Consider the following 12,500-nt stretch of genomic DNA (forward strand, 5'->3'; position numbering starts at 1 on the left):
TGTTTATGTTCTGCACTGTATTTTTGTATGAATACAATGATTGCTAGTAGGAAAGGGATGTCCATTGATGTTTGTGTGACCAGAAGGTGGTAGAGATACTTATCTTGCCAGTCAGTGTGTCACTGCCATTTCAGTCAGGTTATGGCTCTCTTGGTGTGTGTGCACTTAGGATTAGGCAATGATAAATTGTGCTCAGCTCTGTTTTTAATATGCCTCCTAACAGAGTGACAGTGCCATGCAATCAGAAATACTTAAGCTACTACAGAGCAGGAATGTAATATATGTATGAACTAGAAAAACGTATAGCAGTATTATAACATTATAACATCTTATAAATTATTATAACATTATAGCAATGGATAAAAACTATAAAACAAAATGATAAACAAGGACAGTGAATTTCTATATTCACTAATTCCATTTCTATTGGAATTAACTATACTCTCTTTAGACACACTGTCCAACATTCATAACATAGTGACATTCTTTAGAAACTGATACCACCTTTATATTCTGCTATTGCCTTTCTATATTTTGTTTTTTGAAACTCTGTTATCAGTTTAACATATTTCTTATCTCCATTGCTTTTTGCACTTCTCACTTCCTAAGCCACTAAAAATCCCTCAACACACAACTACCTCTTTAATTTCATTCTATTTAAAATGTTGTCATTGCCACCTCCTATACTAGATCCCAAACTTCTAGCAATAGTTCTTCAGATACTCTATCTACAAAGCTTAATCCCTTATATTGATTCTTTACCTACTCTGCATATGAAATGTTGTTGAGCTCATATCTCATTGACTTGGGGCATAGAATTTTTTTATATATAATTTGATTCTTAATGTTGTAATGATAAATAATGGTATGAGTCAGAATCAAATCCAGGTCTTGTATTTGGTATCACAATAAATAGCTTCTGTCTCAGACTGTAATCTCTACAGTCACTCAGATTTTGACAGTAAGTACATGCTGATTTACGTGCATAAAGCTGTCTCATATGCTGCTGAATGTGTGTTTGACATGTACACCAAGGTGAAACTTGTGTGTTCTTTGATGACCAGCTTTAGTATTCCAATCATATATGATGAAGGGGATATCTTTGTTGTTGTTGTTAGATCTGGAAGATGCTCCATATCCTTAGTGAACTGGTTCACTTTACCTTCTTTAGAATTTTTAATTGGTGCATAAACTTCTATCAGTCCAGTATTGAAACACATGCTTAAGAGTCTGACATCATTCTATCATTTTTTAGATTGTAACCAAGCACTGATTTTGAAATGCTTTTATCGACTATAAGAGCTCCAATATTTTTTCTGCAATTATTTTTTTTGTTTCCCTCAAGTTTCATTTTTACTGGTCAAGCCCCCAGTGCCCTATCCTCCTATCCCCCCAGACTGAGTGTGTGTTCTGGGTCAGATTGTGGATCTTAAGTACATCCTAAAGGCTCGGCCCTCTTTGCTTCTATCTGGTGCTTTTTAATTTTTTTTTCTATATGCTCTACCAATTTTCCCTTTCCCTGCTCCAAGCTGTCTTTGGTTATGTGTGGGGAGGGTCTTCTTTCTTTAGACCATGCCTCCATTATGTAGTGTTACCACTAAGCATTCTCCACCCAGGATGAACATGTTCATCAGTCCCTGCTACATTGTCAGTCACCCAAGCCACTAACTGAACCCGTGTTGGCTGGGCCACAGCCAGGGCATTATCTCTCTACACTACCGGAGTGGCTCCTTCTGCAAAATTCTTATCCTCAGTAGAAGATCTGATGAAAATCTGATATAAAATGGCCCATTTTGGCCTGTTTCAATTCACTAAATCCAAAGATTATTGTCAACGTATGTTTCCACATCCCTAACTATAAGGCGTTTATTCAATACTATATGAGTCTGCCCTCTGAGCCCTCAAGGGGACCACCCACTGGTCCAGGCCAGTGCCGCAGAACTCTCATCAGCCACCGAGGGGCAGGCATGCCCTCAATGGAACTTCTGAGCCCATGCTCCTTTCCAGACCACAGCACCATGGTCCTCTTCTTCCTCAGATCTCCTGGAGCTGACTGGCCAGGCCGTATCCCCATGCTCTTGGAGCCTCTCAAGGGGACCTCCCTCTGGTCCCTGCTGGCCCTGCAGAACTCCTCTCGACCACCGAGGGGCAGGCATGCTCCCATTGGGTTTCCACGTCCCCCATGCTTTCCCATCCAGAGGGGTTCTGGGGACTATGTGATATTTTGGGGACACTGTCAGATGCCAGGTGAGGTCAGACACCTTCCCCTGCCTAGCAGGAGCTCTCAGGGTCCCACAGACTCCCACCAGTTGCTCCCTTGAGGGCTTCCATCATGGGGGGACTCCACCTGCCCACTTCCACATGGGTAGGAGCTCTCCTGGCCCCACAGCCTTCCACCAGCGGCTCCCTTAAGGACTTCCACCTGGAAGGGTGGATGGTCTAGACCCTCCCGGCCGGGTGGGGCACACCCTCCCCAGCTGCTTTCTGCATGTCTTCTGCCCCCTCTCGCCACCTCAGAGGGAGATGTGGTCTGGACACCATTCACACAGGTGGGAGCTCTCCTAGCCAGACTGATTTCTGCCCCTCTCTCCTTCCAGACTTCCATGGGGAGGGACCCCTCTGGGCTTCCACTTCTACCCGGGTGGTAGAACTCTTTTCCCATGTTATATATCTCCTAGAGGCTGCCAAATCATTCTGTGTCAACTGTGCTCTCTGAGCCTCTCAGGGGGGACCTCCCTCTGATCCTTCCTGGCCTCGTGAAACTCTGCTGGGCCACGAGCCTTAGACAGTCCCTCATCCGGACTTCCATGATGCTGGTTCTGCCCTTTACTCTCCATGTAGGGCTTTCAAACTCTCAAGGGAGATGGTCCAGACTCTTGGTATCTCTGTGCATTTCACCAGTTGTGACTGGCTCTCTTCTCCCGCCATGCCTGGTGCTGACAAATGTGCTCCACTTCGAGCCTCCTGGCCCATGGCCCCTTGCCCCCTGCACACTGCTGTATGCAGGGCCTCATCCCCATTGTACTGAGTAGAGGACCAGAGGCAAAACTGCTACCCGCGTATAGCCCGGGGTGCGAGACGCCACGGCGACCATATCTCCACACCCCTGAGGGCCGGGAGTATGGGACCGCATACCTGGCTTCCAGAGGAGGCCCTCAGCCCACCCACACTGTCTGCCAACTCCCCCAGCTGGCCCCAGGTGTGAAATGCCATGGAGGCCATATCTCTGCACCCCTGAGGGGTGGGAGGCTGGGATCGGGGACCTGGCTCCCCAGGGAGTTCCTCAAACTACCCATGCTTTCTGCCAAGTCCCCCTGCCTGCCCTGGGTGCGAGATGCCTTGGCAGCTGTCTCTCCACATCCCTCAGGGGCCAGGAGGATGAGCCACCCTGAGTTGGCTTCCCCAGATAGCCCTACACCCTCTCCCGGGGGCCGTCCACCCCCCCGCTGGGTCGGCCCACCGGGGATGACCCTTATGCCCAGGTATACAATCCTTGGCCCCGTCCACACCCACAGGGTTTCTGGCTATGTGGGCATAGGTGCCGGGGGGTGAAGAGCAAGGGGCACAACCGAGGACCTCCTCCCCCGAGCTCAGCCTCGCCGCCGGGTTTCATCCATACCCCACTCCCTCGATCCCCCGGCCTGCCACTGTCAAAGGAAAAAACTTCAAAGACCAATTCATGTAAGGTTCAAGTATGGCACCCTTTATTACTTGCAGCAAGGAGACAAAACATACAGATACAGGATTTGTCTAAATTACTAGTAAGCAGTATGCTACTTTTATACAGTTCTATGAAATGTTACTTTTCTATGGTTGACGTAGTTAGACACAGCTTTCTGTATTACTCTACTGAAAATGTTACTAAGATTTCCTGCTGACATGTTCAGATTTAAAACGCACTATGTGTTACATAGAAAATGTTACTTGGATTTCCTGCTGACATGACTGGATTATAAAAAAAATTTGAGAAAAACAACCTGGCCTTGGGGCTTATTTTTAGCCCACTACAAACTTTCTATTCTTCAATTGTGCAGTTCTAATATATATGTGTTACATTTCAAGGTACATTTCTAGCGTAGGTACAAGTAATGCTGACTACAGTTTATACTTTCAAGCAGCCTTTGTTTTCATTATCAATAGCTTCAGCAGCTGTGTACTTTCTCACGGCATACGCAGAAAATCAATAACTCTTTGTTAAATCTCATGACACTAGTAAAAATGAAAGACTTATTATTATTATTTTCATGACATTAGCAGAAATCAAATGCTTTCCTGTTAATTTCCAAAGTATAAGCAGATCATAGCTGCGATATTTTCATGACATAACAGGATTGGAATGTCTCCAGTAGCTTGTGCAGATTCATGCAGTGTGAACAAAATAAATGTGTTAACCCTTTTAAACCTCGAATGCACTAAGCATGCATATTACTAATACATATTTTTTTAACATTTTCCCCCCTTTTAATACTTTTATTCTACTTTCAAAATAAGCATAAACAATTTTTTCTTCCCCTAACCTCTTCCTACTCAGGATTTGCAGTTAAGTGAGTCATTCAGTTTAAACTTATGAAAGTATTTTTAATTTTTCAACAATTCTTCAAGTTCAGCACCTTGGTATAAGGTTTCTGAAACTGACATGTCTATAAAGTCTTTAATCAGTCTTTTCATGCAGGGGATGCAGCAGCAAACACATACCACCAGTAGGATCATTCCTACACAGATGGCAATCAGGATGTTCATCAGGATACTGCCCCACCCCCCCAAACAATCTCTGGAAAAAGTCCATTAATGGATTTGGTCCTGGCTCGGTCATAGCAGACACTTGCTGAATTACCTCAAGGTGATTGTCTATCTCATGTTTGTGGTCAGGAATATATGAAGAGCACTCCTCCTGGATTAAAGAGCAAGTACCTTCTCTCACCCCTAGGGTGAAGTTGAGAGCCATGCGGTTTTGAAGCACTACAGTTCTCATGGCAGTCAGTTCATCAGTCACCAATTCTAGAGCAGAAAAGGTTGCATTGCTCATTATTTTGAGAAGTTTAGACAGTTTTCTCAGTTCCCAGATCAATTTTGTTGCTCCATATTCTGGCAATACACCTGCCCACGAGATGATGGTATCACCCAAGTCCATATGCGACAGTCCATTTTTCCCTAGGCCCACAGCATGATGGTTTTTCCAGCCTGCATTGATTTGCCCTACTGGATTGACAGGCTTCTTGATTTCTCGTCAAACATTTCGAATTTTCCCATGAGGCAAAACTGCTGTGTGTCATATGGCCAGAACCAGGTACCCCAAATAACAACTGCCGGACCATTTCTCAGGTAACCATTTGTATGCTTTCCTACCACATACAAAATAACAGTCTTCTACTTTGGTAGTAACTTTATTATGTCCTGGTTCTGGATGAAACATTTTTTTGTCAACTATAATCAGTTGTTTATAGAGGCCAGCATTATGTCTTACTTCATCAGTTGTCCTATGCATCAGTTCAAAAAATGAATCATAGCTTGTGTTGCAAACTGTATCATTTTTGTAAAAGCACACAGTCCCCTTCTGTCAAACAGACAAGTGCAATGCTACTTTATCTTGTGATGTAACATCTGATGTATCATAGACTAAATTTTCCCAGGCCTTGTTGGCTCCTAGGGGGACTGAAGTTAACAATAACCCCCTGTATGCTGTTGGCAAAGCTGTGCAAATCCAGCAATTCAAAGCATTGAAGGTCTCAGCATACACATATTTGATTGCCTGGTAAGTGTTGAAGTTTGGGTGCCACTCAACGTGCAATTCTCCACGCTTATTCAGTTCAGCTTGTGTGGCTGGGAAAAGGAATGGCCACAACAAAAAGATTATTGTCACTAGTACAGTCAACGGGATGATTATGCAATACTTCTGAGGAAATGGTTGTTCTGCATTCCTGTTTTCTCCGACTCTTCCTAGTAGTTTTATTTGGATTTTTCTGGATTCTATCATTTTTGCTTTTGACATGTGATCTTACTCTCTGCCCTAATAGGACCTTCAGCACCAATGGTTTCTTCACTGGGGTTGAGATGGATCAGTCCTATTGATCTGACCCCCCTTTGTAGCCAGACTTTGTGCTGAGGGCCCTGATGGAGAGGTAAGATTTTTGCCCAGTTCAAAGTTCTTAACTAGTTTGCAGTGCGTCAGGTGGATCCACGAAGCTCGCTCTGTGATTTTGACTGCAGTGGGTGTTGAAAGAAGCACCTGGTATGGACCTTCCCACCTTGGTGATGTCCAGTCTTTCTTCTTAATACTTTTCACACAAACTCAGTCCCCTGGAATCACTGTCACTTCCGATGTTTCGGTTTGTTCTTTATCTGAAACAAAATTTGACTGCAACAGATGTTTAGAATTCAACAAATTTCTCATATATTCAGCTAGTGTATTGTCGACTTCCTGGTCTGCAGGCATGATAAGTTTCCACTGGGGTGTATAATAAGCCCTTCCAAACAGTTTTTCAAAAAGAGTCAATCCTTTTGCAGTCGGAACAGTTCTCATGCTCAATAGTGCCAGGGGCAAACAATATATCCAGTTCTTCCCTGTCTCAGCTATTAATTTTCTTAATTTATTCTTTAATATTCCATTCTGTCTCTCAACTAGCCCTGCAGATTGCGGATGGTATGCACAATGATTTTTTAAAGAAATACCAAAATGCTTACTTAACTGCTGTATGATTTGGTTTACAAAGTGTGTACCGTTGTCACTGTAGATCCTTTCCGGAATGCCGAATCTAGGGATGATTTCTTTGACAAGAACTTTTGCCACCGTGACTGCATCTGGATTTTTGGTTGGAAAGGCTTCCACCCATCTGGAAAACATATCTACAATGACAAGACAATACTTCTTATTTTCACATTTGTTCAATTCTATGAAATCCATACAGATAGTGTGAAACGGATATGGTGGTGTAGGGAAACTCCCTTGCTTGGGCTTTAATGCCCCTTGTGCATGATGTTTGTTACAAATTTGGCACATCAAACAAAATTTTTTAGAGTAGTTTGTAAATCCATATGCTGTGAACACCTGTTCACCAGCTGTACCATCCCCCCTGTTGAGATATGGCATTGCCCATGGCTCAACAAAGCTGCATATCTAAACAAATTAGATGGTAGTATCGGTTTCCCTTCTTTAGAGATGTACAGCCCCTTTTCGAGAATTGCTCCTCGTTTTACCCATCTTTGTTTTTCAGCTTGCGTAGTGAGTGTCTGCATTGTTTTTAACATTTCTAAGTCTAAAATCTCAGAGGGTTGTAGTTCCTCATTTAAAGGAAATACTTCAGAAGCTGCTTGTTTTGCAGCTGTATCAGCTCTCGCATTACCTTTTGAAATTCTATCTTGTTGCTTGGTGTGAGCTGTGCATTTACAAATAGCTATTTTCTGAGGTAACTGAATAGATTCTAAAAGATCTAAAATAAACTGTGCATGATTGATAGGTTTGCCAGTAGATGTTATCATTCCTCGGTTTTCCCACTGTTGCGCAAAAACATGTACAGTAGAAAAAGCGTACTGGCCGTCAGTAAAAATGGTTACACTTTTACCCTTTGCTAAGGTACATGCCCATGTTAAGGCAATCAGTTCTGCTGCCTGTGCAGATAAGTTGTGTGGTAAAGGTTTTGCTTCTACAATCTCAGTATCAGAAACTACTGCATATCCTACTAGGTTCTGTCCTGCAGGACCCCTTTTGCACGAACCATCCACGTAGTATGCCACCTCGGCATCATCCAAGCAAGGGGACATCCGTGAGATCTTTTCTAGGTAGTGTCTTTTGCTCAATTACCTGCAGGCAGTGGTGTGGTGTGCCATCTGCAGGGGTTGGGAGCAAGGTAGAAGGGTTCAAAGTCATGCATCGTTCAATTGTCATGTGAGGTTGGCTCAACAATATAGTTATACAGGAAAGATGCCTAGCAGGGGAAAGATATGCTACTTTCTCTTGCAGTAAAATAATCGTGACTGCATGAGGCACTCTCAAAGTGAGAGGGTGGAATAAAACTAGTGAGGCCGAAGCCTGTACTGCCATTGCAGCTGCAACTACTGCTTGTACACAGTGGGGTAAGGACCATGCCACTGGATCTAGTTGTGATGAATAGTAAGCAATGGGGCATTGATTGTCCCCATGCTGTTGTGTTAACACTGATGTCATATAACCTTGCTTACAATCTACAGTTTGGAAAAAACATTTATGGTAGTTTGGTAATCCTAGAACTAATGAGGATGCTATTAACTGTTTCAGTTTGCAGAAAGCAGATTCTGCCTCTGGTGTCCATTGTAACAAATCCTGTGCTGCCATAGGCATTTTATATATCAGGTCAGTCAGAGGTGCAAATTCCAAGGCATAGTTTGGAATCCAACTCCGGCAAAAATTAGTTGTACCCAGGAAGGACATAATTTCCTTCTTGGTAGTGGGTTTTGGTGCTTGCAAAATTGCTACTTTTCTGTCCTCATCTAATGTTCTACCTTCCTTGGATATTTCATATCCTAGGTATTTGACTTGTCTTTTTCCAAAGCTGCAGTTTATTTTTGTTTACCTTATGTCCTTCAGTGGCTAAAAATTGTAATAGCGCTATGGTATCTTCTCTACAATCTTGCTGAGTGGGGGCCGCCAGCAAGATATCATCGACATAAAGTAAAATCTGACTGCCTCTTGGTGGAGTAAATCCCGCCAAGTTGCTTGCCATTTCTTGTGAGAATATTGTTGGACTTTCACAATATCCCTGTGGTAGTCATGTATATGTATACCTTTTCCCCTGAAATGTGAATGCAAACCAATACTGGCTGTCAGGGTGTATCGGTATCGAAAAGAATGCATTGCTGATGTCTACCACAGAAAGATACTTCTGTTGAGGTTTTAAATCATTCAACAGGGTGTGTGGGTCTGGCACTGTGGGTGCCCTTGGTATTACTGCGTCATTTACAGCTTGTAAATCTTGGACCATACGCCATTCTCCATTTGTTTTTTTAACAGGAAATAAGGGTGTGTTACATGGTGAAAAAGGAGATTCCACCAGCACCCCTTCCTTAAGTAAAGCTGCTATGACAGGTTTGATTCCTGCCTCTGCATCTTTTCTTAAGGGATACTGTCTTTTCTGTGGTCTAAATGCTGACTTTGGCGTGATAGCAACTGGTCCCGCTGTACGAATAAGTCCTACATCTGACTTTCCTGTTGACCAGAGAGTTTCTGGTATATTCTGTAAGGCATTCTCTTCCTCCTTTAATAGGAGTGCTAATCAGCTGTCCTTGCTAGACTGCAAGTGTACAGCTGGGTGGGTCTGAATTATCCAATTCAACTTCTGTATTTGTATAGCCTGCTCTGACAATTCTAATTCTGTCTGTTTCTCCCATCTCGTGACTTTTTTCTCCTAGGTCTGCCCATTCTATGTTTTTGTTCTTGGTTAAGCTAACCTGTGGTAATCGATTAGATTTATAAAGTGTAAAGAACTCCTGGGGCAATGAACAGCTGGCTACACTGTTCCCTTCTGTGTCCCAGTACAGATTACATAATATCAATCTGTTTGCATGATTTTTAAACAATTCTTGCTCATATTCCTTGTCAGGTCCTGGTGTGTTACAATAATACAGAGTACAGTGCAACAGGTGTTGCTTATCAATGTCAAGGGAGGGGAACTTGCTGATGCCTACATTAATTAATTCTTTGTTCACAGTCCCTGGACCAGTCGTAACCAAGTCCTGGCTGTACCAATAAAACATTTCACCCTCCGATTGCACTGCAAAGGTATCAATTTGTCGCTGTGCTTCCATACCCTGCATGGTTGGGACTACTGCTATACCAAATAGCTGCATGAGGTCTCTGCCCAAGAGGTTTACTGGGCATTTTGCAGAAACAACAGTTTTGCTTTTCTAAGTCAATCCTGAAACTGGATCAGTTATTGCAATATCACAGGAGAGGGGCTCCCGATACAGCTGTCCATTAGCTGCCTTTACCAGTATGTAATCAGGTGACTCTGTGTTTTCTGGCAGTTTGGAGGGATGTATCAGTATTCGTGATGCCCCTGAGTCACACAAGAATTTGACTTCCCTCCCTTCTACCAAGAGTGTAACTTCTGGTTTTGTGTCTGCTAAATAGAGTGCCAGGCTCAATAAAGCTAGGTCTAATATTTCATTTTCTTTACTGTCAATAACTTCTTGCACTTCCTCTATCTCTTCTGTCACATCCTCTACCCCCTCTATCACATTCTCATTTGTCCTTTCTCCGCTATACCCTTCTAGTGATTCCTGACTACCGTATAGTCAGTTCTCACCCTCCTTGTCTTCCGTGGTTGCCTTCTTGTTTTTCCTGCAATCCCTTGCCAAGTGTCCCTTTTTACCGCATTTGAAACATTCACCCCTTTTCTTTCACCCTTCAAAGTCCTCTGATTGCTGATCAGATTGTTTGTTTCCCTGTGCATTTTTCTTGCCCTTTTTCCCGGACTGTACTATTTAAACTTCTGCTCCATCTTCTACAGAAAATACTTGAGCTTTCTTTTTCTTTTTGCTATTAAAATGCCGTTCGGCATGCCTAGCATATTCAAGTAATGACTGTAACCTGCTTGTACGATGGTCTACCATGTGTTTTGTAATAAAACTGCTTATGGGTACAATACTGCCTTTCAAAAATGCATTCTTTAACTGCTGTTCATATGGGGAATCTTGTGTTTGATCTTCAGGAACCTGCATTCCACAGTGGTTATTAAAACATTCTAATAATCTGGCATAATACCGGTCAATAGTTTCACCTTCTTGTTGGATGCATTGATTAATGCAAGCCCAGTCTGCCCTAGGCTTCCATTTTTCAGAGATGCGGTCTGTAAGACCTTTTACTCTGTTGTCTAGTTCTGCGCTGCTGTGTGGGAGGGGTCTGTGTGCAGCGTCACGGGGATTCCAGTTGCCACTAATCATGTGCCAATCTGCTCCCACAATTTGTCTAACTACTTTTTCTACCTCTTCTCTGTTTAAGTTATAACTCAGCCTCATTCCTTGTAAATCTTCTGAGAATTTTCTAAAATTAACTTTTGGATGGGGAATTCCCTCAGTGGCTTTCCGGATATCTTCCGAAGTCCAAGGTCTATACACTAAAATAGTTGGGTCCTGACCATCTTGTCCTGCCTGAGGATTAGGTACTTCTATAAGTGGGCATATTTCTTCTTCACTCATAGATCGTGAATTCTTAACCATTTGATATAACTCAATGCCTTCATTTGAGTTACATGCCCGTGTTCGAGACCTGGTCCCGATGGGATCTCTAATAAATGGTTTTACTTTTACAATGTCTCTATTTTCAGTGACAACAGGATATCGTGGGGGTGGACTAACCTGTTCACTTGCTTCATATACTGGTAAGGGAGGCGGAGGGGCTGATGCTATTACTAAGTTATTGTCCTTATCTAAAAACATTGTTTTTGAATTGTTCTTTTGTTCCCTACGGTTTACTTCCTCAATCCACCTGTGTGCCTGAGGAATTCCTAATTTGTATTGCTTTTTTACCCAACCTTTGGAATCAGTTTTGAGCTGTTTGACAATTTTGCATCAAATTCATACTTATTAACCCATTTTGAATAGTATTTAATATTGTCGGCGTGCTGTGACTGCATATATTTTGCGTCTTTGGTTAACGGTGGATTTTGGGGTCTTTTTGTGCAATTATTACCCATTTTGTTCTACCCTTTTGATCGTTACATGACTTCTCTTATTTTTAACGTGGTACCATGGATTTTGTTATAGTCTCTTCAGAATGACTGCCTACCTATTCTGTTTCTCCTGATCTTTGACAAGACAGTAATCGTTTTTGTTCCTGACTTGTAAAATACAGTCCTGACAAAAACAATACAAATCTAGTCCCTGATCTAAAACAGAAAACAGAAAAAAGTAGATTCACCTTACCTGAGCCTATGTGATTGATCACCTGATTCGTGGAGACCCATCCTTCAGTCGCAGATTAGAAAGTGGCTGGCCTCTTTTGTACGACAATTTAGTCGGAGGGTTTTTCATATAAGAAGAACTGATTTGGTTTCTTCCCCATACAGTTTCAACCACCTGGCCCATCTGATTCGAGGTGAAGTGAGGTTTCCGGCTCGAAGGACCAATCTGTCAAAGGAAAAAACTTCAAAGACCAATTCACGTAAGGTTCAAGTATGGCACCCTTTATTACTTGCAGCAAGGAGACAAAACATGCAGATACAGGATTTGTCTAAATTACTAGTAAGCAGTATGCTACTTTTATACAGTTCTATGAAATGTTACTTTTCTATGGTTGACCTAGTTAGACACAGCTTTCTGTATTACTCGACAGAAAATGTTACTTAGATTTCCTGCTGACATGTTCAGATTTAAAACTCACTATGTGTTACATAGAAAATGTTACTTGGATTTCCTGCTGACATGACTGGATTATAAAAAACATTTGAAAAAACAACCTGGCCTTGGGGCTTATTTTTAGCCCACTATAAACTTCCTATTCTTCAATTGTGCAGTTCTAATATATATGT

Source organism: Protopterus annectens, chromosome 3.part0 (assembly GCF_019279795.1).
Source record: "Protopterus annectens isolate FY-2018-M chromosome 3.part0, PAN1.0, whole genome shotgun sequence".
NCBI lineage: Eukaryota > Metazoa > Chordata > Ceratodontiformes > Protopteridae > Protopterus > Protopterus annectens.